At 49.5% G+C, this 12,343-nt stretch overlaps 1 protein-coding gene across 1 annotated transcript in view; it reads left to right on the top strand.

Moving 5' to 3' along the window:
* The window catches only part of LOC144770950 (uncharacterized), a 64,882-nt gene that overhangs the window by 14,664 nt on the left and 37,875 nt on the right, over positions 1–12,343 (top strand). The gene's annotated exons all lie outside the window — the stretch shown is intronic.

Below are 12,343 nucleotides of genomic sequence, written 5' to 3'. Positions count from 1 at the left end.
CACAGGCAGAGGGATGACGCAGATTCATGCATTACGTACACACAAACTCAGACGGGGAGACAGTACAAATATTATATAAAAAGACCCAAGACAAACATAAAAACAGTTATTGGCCATAATTATCTTATTTCTATATGCTGCGCATACTTTTTGTTGGAGCAATGGAGCAGGCTTCAGTTATATGCCTATAAGGATGCGGAAGAAAAGGAGGTAGTGGGTTTTCAGACATAGGCGATATCCCTAGTCCTATCGGCGAAGGATACTTGTGTAACCCTTACCTCGAAATACCCTAAACTTTTCCCTACTTGGCTAAACGTAAGGATGCTTGATCATGTGTGTACATTATTCTTTCGGTTTTCTTCGGGGTTTGTCGTCTGTCAATTTAGAGCTACACTGGGTTTTCCCGTCTTATCATTGTTGGATCTATGAGGACTCGAACATGTCGATGAAATTGGCTTGGCGAAATCTGTGCCATCGGGCATAATCGAACGTGGTGGTTCTATCTGGCCTGTTCAAGTCAGTCTGATTCATTTTTGTCTCGCGCTTTTCCCTTTCTGCCGGCCTGTTATTCCTGTCGGTCCTCTGCTCCTATTCACGCTCAGTAGAGTCGGGCATTGGGCTTTCCAGTGCCCGGCATATCTACAAAAAGCACATTGGTTTTGCCCTAAGTCTGGCCGTCCTGTGCGTAGTGTCGGGGGATTACTTTCGAGACGTTGTGTTCTGAGGTCGTCCTGTCGATATGTTCCTTTACCTGCTCTGTCCTCGTCTCTATTCTTTCGTTGCATTGCTTCTTTGCGCCACATACCGAGGCAGTCGAGCATAACGGGCGTTGTCTTATTATCACGAAGGGCTATTTCTAACGTTTCTATTTTATCAAGATCGAAGGATCCTATCAGTGGCCACTGTTTCTCTTGGCTTTCTTTGGTATACCTGTGCCACAGTTTACTATAGGCTATGGTAACTAATCCATAGTTTACGAACATGTCTTTATTAGGGGTGCCCTCCAGCGGAGCTAGATGATCCACCTCTAATAAACGGTCCGGGTTGAACCAGCTATCGACCAGTGGGGAGAAGACAGACATGACAGCTCACGACGAGGGACAAAAAGTCAGCACTGCCTATCTTATCACTGCGCGCAAAGACTAGACAGAATATTTCTATTCTACGTTGTTTGCAGGCAGTGAGTACCTCATGAACCAATAACAAAAACAACCAAAAAATAAAATAAAACCAGTGGGGAGAATAAGTAGGTGCGTGAAAGTCTGCGTCCTCTACCCTTTCACTATCCGTAAAGAGGAATCTGTTATTTCCTGTTTGCAGACAGAGAATCTCCAGAAAACAATCCGCGAACAGTAGTTCGGGGCCAAAAATAGTTAATCAGTGTGGGAGAGGGAGTCTCCCGAGAATAAGCCGTCAAATAAATAATATAATAAAACCAGTGGGGGAGAAAAATAGGCACGACGGCTGCGTTACCTATCCTTCACTGTTTGCAAAAGGGAAAGAGCCTACTGTTTCTCCGTGTGCAGACAGTGAATCTCCAAATGAGTCAACAAAGAGTAATACTAGTATTTTCTGAACAATCAACAATTATTTCGTGATTCGTCGTGTCTACACGACCTTACCCGGACCGTATGGACAGTTTCTTGTCTTCCGAATCCAGCGCCCGATCGTCCTCTTGTCTTTGTATTCCTCGCAGCACTCCTGATGGTTCCCAGTCAGGACCGTAGATCACTCGAGAGAGGTCTGTTCGGAACCAGTGAAGTTCGGATGATCGGCTGCCAGACGAGGGTCTATTGGGCAAGAGCTCTCCCGATCGTTGCAGTCGTTCACTCTGTCGTCAGGACCTCTCCCACAGGATCCACGAGTCGCTGATGGGCCCCACGTTGGGCGCCAATTGTTGAAACTAGGTCGGGGACAATCGATATTTGCCCGGCGGTATCGCCTCTTTAACCCACGAATTATTAATCAATGAAGAGGCAGGCGCTGGAGACGGGAAGGCAGGAAACAAGGTTTATTCTCTCCGGAGGAGAACACATCAGTTAGACAGCAGGTATCGTCATGAGGTGCTCTACCCGCATCTCTGAGGCCTGGCCTCTTATACACAGGTTTATTACTTTATTACATATTACATATTCACGGCAATGCTTTGATGTACGGAAAGACATTCTCGGAACCCCCGCTTCAAGCCCATTCCCACACACGTATACAGCAGAAGTCCCACCCCGGTCACAATAGGTGATGATTATCGCGCAGCTGGACATTCCGCCGATTCATGGAACGTGGGGGTTTGATCGGATCTCATAGGGTGGGGGCTTTGATCGATTCGGGGGTCCTTTGATGAGGGAAGCTGTCTACTGTACGGGGAGGAGCAATAAACAGTGTCGGCAGGGCTAGGTGTCGGCCTGAGAACGAGGAGGAAAAACGGGCACACAGGAAAAGGGGGTTTGCATCAAAAGGACCCGGGACCATGAAAGGAATGAAGGGAGGTGTCGCGCTGGGAACAGGATGGGGTTCTGAGGCAACGCTGCGCTGAAGAGGGGTTTATGACCCAAGGCATGTGCGAGCGGGGGGGGTTTGTCAGAGTGCGGGCTTTGTGAGGGAGGAGGGCTATGCCGGGGGTCAGTGGCATGCAGAAAAAAGGGTTGTTCTGATCGAGGCACCTAAAATGGCGGGTGCGCACGACAAAAAGTGTGGCATCAGGGGAAGAGGCAAGATGGCGCAGATAATGTTTACCAAACCGTACTAATTTTCAACAATCATATCTACTCAATCAATCAATTAATCTTTATTCGGTATTTAAAAAATACCATAAAAGTGCATACAACAATTCATTCATTAAAAATACAATTCATAAACCCCATAATTATACAATTTATACAAATGTCAACACTGTCCCCTCGAAATCCTCAACCTTACAGCAATCCTAATAAAATTCATTATGCAAAACAGCGTGTGGGAATCACTGGCCCTTTGCAAAAACAGCAGTGCCAGCTTAGCACGTTTAAACTTTAACTGTTTAAAAATACCCACTAAAAACTTGCGCCTAGGTACAGAATAAAATGAACATAACAATACAAAATGAAGGGTATCCTGCGGAGACCTGTTGTCGCAGCCCCAGGTATCCTTCTGCTCAACCGTGTGTGTAAAGCCCGCTGGGTTTGCCAGGATGTGATGTAAAAGGTTGAGCCTAAAACGCGTCCTATAAAATCTTTCTTGAGCATTATACAAAAGTGCTAAATAGGATTCCATCCCCACTTCTGTTTTTAGTACTCTATAGGCACGGACTGTAACTTTCGATCCCTCTCTAACCGCCCTGTGTGCAACAGCCTGCTCCCTGAATATATTTTTCACTCTCACTTTGTCAAAGGTAGTAATTTTTTCTGGGTTGACAAAGAGGTTCAGACAGCCCATGCCCTCCAGTGTGGTCTTTACATATCTAAGCCAGGGGATGTTCATTCCCTTTTCCCTTTTCCCTTTTCAGGCAATCTAAAATAATGTTCCTGCTAAGAGCTGCCTCCCCATTGATCCAAATCTTCACCCAGGCTAGAAGCGGTCTAATCTTTCTTAAATCTTCAATGAACTCAGCACCTAATTCATCGTGTACGATGAGGGCCGATGTGCTTTGCGGGGTTTTTAATACCTTTCTGAGGTGTTTGTTTTCTTCCACTTGTATCTTTCCAGTGTTTACAAACCCCCAGACTTCTGCCCTATAAGTCACTTTGGAGCAAGAGATTGATCTATAGAGATTCATCGCTTGTTCGGGCGACCCAACCTCCACCCATAATTCGTTATCGCCCCTGTTGCAGCCACCAATTTAGAGCAGTGTTTTTCAACTAATAAATTGAAGTTTAATAACCCATCAAACAATAAGCCCAGATAAGTAAAAGACTGAACCCGGCCTATTTTATGGATACCTATCCTATATGTAAAATTTGTGCAGGCTTTGGCCCCTGCTAACATTACGTAGGATTTATCCAGATTTACATATAAATCAAGTGAGGACATGAAACTAACGAACCCATCAATCAGCTTCTGCAGGGCCTTTGGGGTGCGGGCTAACAGCACCGCGTCGTCCGCGTACAGCAGAATGGGAACAGGGCAAGAACCTATCTGAGGGGAGTCCGCTCTTAATTTGCCTAATTCCATATCCAGATTGTTGATATATAAGGAAAATAAAAAGGGGGATAAAATACAACCTTGCCTAACCCCGCTGTTACACGGGAAAGGCAATGTGCAACCTCCTTCTGCACTAAACCGCACTTTGGCTGTTGTATTCCAGTGCAAAGCTTTTAATATATTAATCAGGTCAGGTTCGACCCCTAGCTTTGCCATCAGGGCCCACAATTTTTCTCTATTGACATGATCGAAGATGGCGGATAAATCCATAAACCCCAGGTACACTGCCTCATTACTTGCTATTGTGTACTTGGCAACCAAAAGGTAAAGATTTAGGCATTGATCCGTCGTAGACCTTCCTTCCCTGAACCCATATTGAGTTTCAGTGATAATATTATGTGTGTCAGCCCAGACCTTAAGGTGATTCAGCACCACGCGCCCTAGTACCTTCGCCGTTACATCAATTAAGGATTTCGGTCTTTAACATTGAGGGTCATCCCTATTCCCTTTTTTTAATATGGGGACTATTACTGCCGTTGACCACGAGCGTGGGAGGCCCGTCACTGCTGCTGCGTTCAAAACCCTTGTTAATATGGGGCCCCATAGTTCCACCTTACTTAGGTATAGGTCGGTGGTATTCCATCTGGGCCTGGGGCCTTGTTTTTAGATAGGCCATGTATTGCCCCTGCAATTTCTTCCAGTGTGTATTCCGGCCTGGCAACCCACTGGGTGCCTGGCTCAGTGACCTCATTAGACGCTTCTGTGGGGTTATACAAGTCTTTAAAATGAGTGTACCATTGTTCCGGGAGTATTGTATTACACATCTCGGGGGCGTTTGTGGCCTGAAAACATGGTTTATTAATAATTTTCCAGAATGCTGTAAAATCTCTATTCTCCGCCGCCTCCCTTAAATCCTCCCAGACTTGCGATTGAGCGATTGTTTCCTAGTATATAATACTTTCTTATTAGTGCTTCTACATTGGGTGATGTGTAGCTTATCCCTCGGGAGTGCTTTCAGGCTGTCTTTCAGGTTCTTGTGGGCCTGTGAGCATGCTTTATCAAACCATCTGGGGGCACTAGCTGGACTTGCCTTTTTGGTGTTCGTTAAAAAGCCATCAACCAGGTGCGCTATTTCCTCAAATGCATTTACCACGGCTGCACCTTCTAGGGAAAGGTCCAGACACACTTTAAAGGCGTCTCCCCCTTTATCCAATAGTGATTTGTAGAACCTTGCCCCGTCTATTGTAGCCCACCTCAGGCGCCGCCCCTGGTCCGTAGCTCTTTCAATATTTTCCATAGCCCGGGGGACCCTTTTGGTGGGGGGTATAATAGCTCCAGCACTAAGGGATTGTGATCGCTATGTATGTTCCACTCAATGTCCGCTCCCTTCACCCAGGATCTAAACAGTCTTGAAACCACAATAAAATCTATAAAGGAACTCCAGCCTCTACCCTTAAAGGTGGGTGCGATCTCCTTTCCTTCTTCAGCTTTCACTAAATCAATAGTGTGTATCACGTTTTGGCCTTTAATCAACCTGTCCATTTCCATCCCATCTGTTGTGTGCAGAAAGAGTGGCCCGTTCTCCACTATGTAGCGGGACCAGTCTCTAGTAAAAGGTCTAAGAGATGGACAAATGTGACAATTAAAGTTGCCCGCAATTATCCGGAATGGGGCCACTGCCCTTTTCCCGTGAACGGGCTCAGTGTTAGGGAAGTTATCAAGTTCTCTAATTATGGTTCCCTTCCCATTACTCCCCACTGCATTATAAAGAATAATTATAGTGAGGTTTAACCCTTTCATATGTAGCCCAAGGGCCTGCAAGTTATCTGATGGCCAATTGAAGTCCGTCCACACCCCTTCAATCTGCAAATCCACGTAGGTGATCAGGCCTCCCATGGCTCTTCCTGATGGTGACTTCTGGACAGGGGTAATAAAACACTTATAACCTGATAGAAAAAAAGGGTTATAATCAGTCACCCAGGTTTCTTGCAGGCATATTATCTGAAACCTCATAATATAATCCCTCAAGCCCTTGTTGTTAAATTTCACAGCCAGACCCGCTATATTCCATGACAGGAACTTTAGCCCCGTCTTGGTAGAGGACATACTCATCTGTGGTGTCTGGTTACTATTTTTTTACCATGTTCCCTTCCAGGGCTCCCTTACCCACAGATATTGAATACTGGGAAGATATACCATTGCTACCCTGACTTTTTATTTGGGGGTCTGCTGGCAGCCCTTCTTGTATCAGCTCTCTAGGTTCGCCCACCCGGACACAGGGGGAGTCTAATAGTACATTTACTGGGCTATATTGGGGACTCTTTTGGACCGAGCTGTTCTTCCCTAGTCAATCTAGTTCTTCCAGAGACATCAGTGGGTCAAATCTATTCATCAGATATACACCTCTTTGATTCCTGACAGGGGCATAGGGTGCAGATCGTCGTGGTCCCACCCTATTCCACTCACTCCTACTTTGCACTGCCGAGTCATAATCTGAGCTAAGCGTACCCATTGGATAAAAAAAATGTAAGGGCATGGCTCTAATCTTGGTGTATTGTGTGGGTGACTCCCAATGTATGATTTTGTCAACAATACTGGGGTTCCTAAAGTTCACCACCACAGAGTCCCCACTGATGTCTTTACGCCTATTCCCCACCAAGTTCACCCTGCGTACCAACAGAACTTCCCCCTGCTCGTTCTCTTCACGGGGTCTAAACTTATTTAGCCAAAATATGACTTTGTTTTTAAGCTCTTCGTGGGTCTCAGTCTGTTCTGGCGTTAGCTCGGGCACCCCTGTAAGGATAATTACATATGGGGCAGCTTGCGGGGGCAGATTTGGACAAGGTAATATGTTCTTGGTTGCCCTGGTCGGGGATCTTTCTGCCAGGTGCCTTGGCGGGGCGTCTAAGGCGGTCTGCCTATGGACTATATGCGTGATCTTAGGCCCCACCCAATTTTCCTCCCTCGCAATGGCAGTATTTTCCTTCACAACCTGGATTATGAGTGGTCCCTGTGGACCAACCGACATGGGCGAGGATGTAGTAGAGGTAACTTGTCCTAATGCAGGGTTACTATCTGTCACCTTCGTCAAATTTGTGGGGATAGTCTCCCTTACTGATATACTATTTGGAGTAGGGTGATTACTCCCAACGCCCGGCCCCTTTGCTTTTACCATGGATACCACCTTGTCCAACCTACTAATAATTAGTTTCATTTGAGTATTAATGACACTTTCTAGGTGGGCCTGAAGGTCTGAAATCATTTGAGCAGCCCACATGATGGGGGACTTGAGTGTGTGGTTGCTCCATGCTCCTTGGGGTTCTCACTCTACCAGGCTAATTACTCCCTGTTATAACTGAGGTACCCTTCCTCTGCTTTTTAGTGAGGCTTAACATCTTCTTTTTTTTGCCCTTTTGTGCCAGAGCCCCCCCTTTTCAGCCCACCTGTGTTTTTAGCTCCACCTCCTGGTCACAAGGTATATCCACTAAGTCAGGCTCTGGTAAGGTGTATGTATCAGTTAGAGGCTCTTCCAGTTCGCAATCTACTTGTGAGGTTGTGAAATCAATTTGTGGGGTTAATGATAAACACCTCTCTGTTCGCCATATTTCCTCTGATACTACCACAATCGATTTGCGCAACATTTTATCTGTTGCTGTGGGTTTATCAGGTACCATACAGTACACTCCCTTTGATTTGCCAGACGAGCGATGGTCAGGGGGAGTACGTAGGCTCTGCCTAGCCGACCTGGTTTGCACTGTACTGGCCATTTATAATAGAAATGTTCCCAGTTTAATTTTGAGACCGTGACTACCAGATGAACTGGATAGGTTAGCCACCACAAACCCCCTCTCCGCTTATTCCTTTACGCTTTATCAACTTCTGCCCCAAGCCCTCACCCCTTCTCTGGTTGCCCTTTGCTTCAAGTACCTGGCGCTGTCCCGGTCCCACTTTACTGGAAAAGGTCAACAGTACCTTAGTAGATTTAGGGTAAGAATTATTAGAGGGCTGGCCCGGCCCGGCCTCCTCTGGCCCCCGAGGGCCACAGATGGTCCCGCCCAGATGGGCTTCTCCCGGCGTTTCGGTCTTTGTTGCCTCCAGGTGCAGCCTGTGACGTCCCTGGTGCGCCTCTGTCACTGGGGCACCTGGGAACTGTAGTCCGCTGCTGGCGTGTTGGAGCGGCCGTTTCCCTCACGAAGCTGGGTGGTCAGCAGGTGAGCAAATGGACACGTTCAGCGCAGAGCCGTTGCCCTCACGGCAATGCCGATGCCTGCTCCGGTCAAGAAATGCCCCCACAGAGCGCTCGGCGCTCCGGTCTTTATTGTTGCCTCCAGGCGCAGCTTGTGACGTCCCTGGTGCGCCTCTGTCACTGGGGCACCTGGGTGGGAACTGTAGTCCGCTGCTGGCGTGTTGGAGCGGCCGTTTCCCTCACGAAGCTGGGTGGTCAGAAGGTGAGCAAATGGACACGTTCAGCGCAGAGCCGTTGCCCTCACGGCAATGCCGATGCCTGCTCCGGTCAAGAAATGCCCCCACAGAGCGCTTGGCGCTCCGGTCTTTATTGGCGCCTCCGGGCGCAGCCTGTGACGTCCCTGGTGTGCCTCTGTCACTGGGGCACCTGGGAAGTGTAGTCCGCTGCTGGCGTGTTGGAGCGGCCGTTTCCCTCACGGCGCTGGGTGGTCAGCAGGTGAGCAAATGGACACGTTCAGCGCAGAGCTGTTGCCCTCACGGCGATGCCGATGCCTGCTCTGGTCAAGAAATATCTACTCTACAGACCCCCTTGCCGGGTGGGATAGTGTGTGACTGACAGCGGGGGGTGGGGTGCACTTACCAACCACCCGCTCCTCTCATCTACTACAGCCCCTCCTGGGTCTCCTCAGGACTGTACGCCCCACTCCACCCGGGGAGGGACGGGAGGGGGGCCATGAGCGGTGCACCCCATGCCTGGAGCAGAGGCTTTAAAAGCCCAGTAAAGAAAGCCAGCCGACCAGAGACAGGCTGTGGGCAGTAGCAAGCGCCTACTGGAGAGGCACCGCGGCGCTTCCTGTTGTTAATCTATCCTCCTACCTTCCGGGGTCAGAACATCCAACGGAGGAGGCTGGAAGTAGGAGGACGCGGCTCAACGATACTACCAGGGGGGCTGAACGCTTCCGACAGAGGCTGCAGGTGGAGAAACCAGAGGCAGCATGGCTCAAACATCCTACCACAGAGAACTTATAACAGAGCCTGAAATGAGAGGAACCAGAGGAGGAACGGCTCAAGCATCCTACCTCAGAGAACTTCTAACAGAGCCTGAAATGAGATGAACCCGAGGAGGCACGGCTCAAGCATCCTACCTCAGAGAACTTCTAACAGAGTCTGAAATGAGAGGAACCGCAGGCAGCATGGCTCAAACATCCTACCTCAGAGAACTTCTAACAGAGCCTAAAATTAGAGGAACCGAAGGAGGCACGGCTCAAACATCCTACCTCAGAGAACTTCTAACGGAGCCTGAAATGAGAAGAACCAGAGAAGGCACGGCTCAAACATCCTACCTCAGAGAACTTCTAACAGAGCCTGAAATGAGAGGAACCGGAGGAGGAACGCCTCAGGCATCCTACCTCAGAGAACTTCGAACAGAGCCTGAAATGAGAGGAACCGGAGGAGGAACGCCTCAGGCATCCTACCTCAGAGAACTTCGAACAGAGCCTGAAATGAGAGGAACCCGAGGAGGCATGGCTCAAACATCCTACCTCAGAGAACTTCTAACAGAGCCTGAAATGAGAGGACCCGGAGGAGGCACGGCTCAAGCATCCTACCTCAGAGAACTTCGAACAGACCCTTGTTAGAATTGGGGGTCTCTGGTTGGCACAGGTAGGTACTTGTGACAAGCAGGGACCCTCTCCTCTAAGTCAGGGCAAGGGAATTACCCCTCAAGAATAACCCCTGCTCACCCTCTAGGTTGGTGGCGCAAGCAGTCAAGGCTAATCTCAGGAGCGCTGTTAGTTAATCATTCATGATTACACACAATAAATCCCCTGATCCCCCCCCACCAGGCGGTATTTGTATAAAAATACGTAGACTTTATGTAAAAAATTATATATATGCAGGCAAATTATCACAAGACCTTTTATAACGTTTTAAACTTGGGGCCACAAGGTGAAAAAGTAATGGCAAATGTTCTCTTCAGTTCAAAAATAGCTTAGTTTGCTTCCATAAACAGTCAGCTCAAGGTTTGGTTCTGTTTTAGCAGTGCTTCTACTGCTGGGCGCTTCGTAGCGCTCTAGTACTTCACTAGCGGGGAACAGGGAGCCGTCCTGACGACTCTCATGCCCCGGGCGGACACGTTCGTCCCAGGCACTGCATCTAGGGTGAAGCGTACACCGCTAGAGGCCTAGACTGGAGTGCGCGTCGTACCCCTCACTGCGGGGCGTACTTCAACAGCGAACACGAAGAACGTCTAACGGCTACGCGCCTCGCGTACGAGGCGGATAGTGCAGGATGGTTGACACGTACCAGGTTTAAGCCAATAGCGACGTACAGTACTAGCGGGGGAAAGCAGAACGTTGTGGACCCCGAGTCCGTTGATGATCACTGTACCTTGAGTTACTTTATTGTAGCAGGTGCGCTTCAGTCCACATGACGTACTTGGTGAGGGCGAGACGTACACTCCTCAGTATGTGCCGGCGGGCGAGGCGTACTTCCGGGTCTTGGGTTGTTTATGCTTTCCACCAGGCAGACGCAGCACAGGACCTCCAGTACGGTCCGTACTGGGGGTCGTTCCAGAGTGCGGCGTGGCCTGTTACAGGGGTTCGGAGGGCAACAGCGGGGCGGCCGGGTACGTTGCACATACGGGCAGCCGTCCGAGGCAGATGCTGCGCGTCGAGTCCTGGATTCCGGCGGGAGGGGAGGGTGAGCACACGACACGCTCCTGTTACAGGCGGGGTGGCAGAGGAGTAGGCGGCCCGGCCCAAGGCGGCGAGAGCGACTCATCAGGCAAAAGGTAGCCAAACTCCCGAGTGCCACGGCCCTAGGAGGGGGCGAAGGCACCACAGAACGCAGCTCCGGCGGGAAGTAGCACACAGCTGGGCCAAGACGAGCGAAAGCACAATGAACCCACTGGTCCTGGGGTTCAGTTCAGGGGCAAGCTCAACCAAGCCCTTGGAGATAGTTTAGTATTAAATCTTTTTATTGAGAAAAAGGCTCATATACAATGCAGAAAATATCCAGCTTACAAAGCGTAAACAATGAGTCCCATGCCTACAGCGGTAACGTCCGAACAAAGCTTTTTAAGAGGTCCATAGTGCCAAAAAGACTCCTGATATAGTCGGTGGTGTAGCTGGTTTAAGGTCATTATCGAAAGAGCCAGCAAAAGGAACAACCACATCCCCAACCCCTTCAAACCCCTACCACCCCCCGGCCTACCCACCCCCCATCCCTGTTCCAGATCCTTTCCCCCACACCAAGCATTCGTCCACTCATTCAACTCAAAATCAGGCATCTGGTTGTGACAGTCGCAGTAGCCGCAGGTATCTGGGGCACGTCACTTCCCTGAATTCCGTGGCCAACAGAGACAAGAAGGGCTGGCACAGCTCCGCATACTTGGCCCCTTCCCCTGCTTTAACCAAGGATAGGTTTTCCATACCCAGGACGGACCAAAGCCGGCATATCCAACCTTGAAATGTAGGGACCTGTGAGGTACGCCATAAGGCCAGAATGTTCTGGGTGGCAGTGCCCAGAGCTATTGCAATTAGTCGGCCTCTGCGCGCTCTCAAGGGGAAAGTGATAGCGTTGGGGAGCCCTAGGAGGACATAGGCCGGGAATCTTGGAACCTCAGTTTCGAAGTGAGCGTCTATCTCATCGAGGACTAACTTCCAGTAACTTTGAATATGTGTACTATCCCACAGGAGGTGTCAATGTGCCTGTCTCGCCACAGCCCCGCCAGCAGGACGCGTCCCTAGTGTGGTCCATCTCGTGTAGTCGTTCAGGCGTGTAATACCAGTATGTCACCAACTTAGTGAAAGTGTCAGTCAATCCCATATGATAGGCAGAGTGTCTGGCCCGATAGCAAATGTCCTCCCATTCCTTATTGCTCAAACCCCTCTCCCAGCGCGCCCTCCCCACGTTATAGACCCGGGAGTATCGCTCCAATAACATGCGGTAGAGGTCCGAAATGAGTCGCTTGTCCGCTGTCCGCGTGATGAGCCAGTACTCATACCGGCTGAATTTCCGGTCCGCCATCTCCCGAACCTGG

The sequence above is a fragment of the Lissotriton helveticus genome, chromosome 7 (assembly GCF_964261635.1).
Source record: "Lissotriton helveticus chromosome 7, aLisHel1.1, whole genome shotgun sequence".
NCBI classification, from domain to species: domain Eukaryota; kingdom Metazoa; phylum Chordata; class Amphibia; order Caudata; family Salamandridae; genus Lissotriton; species Lissotriton helveticus.
This window is presented reverse-complemented; position numbering and strand designations above follow the sequence as displayed.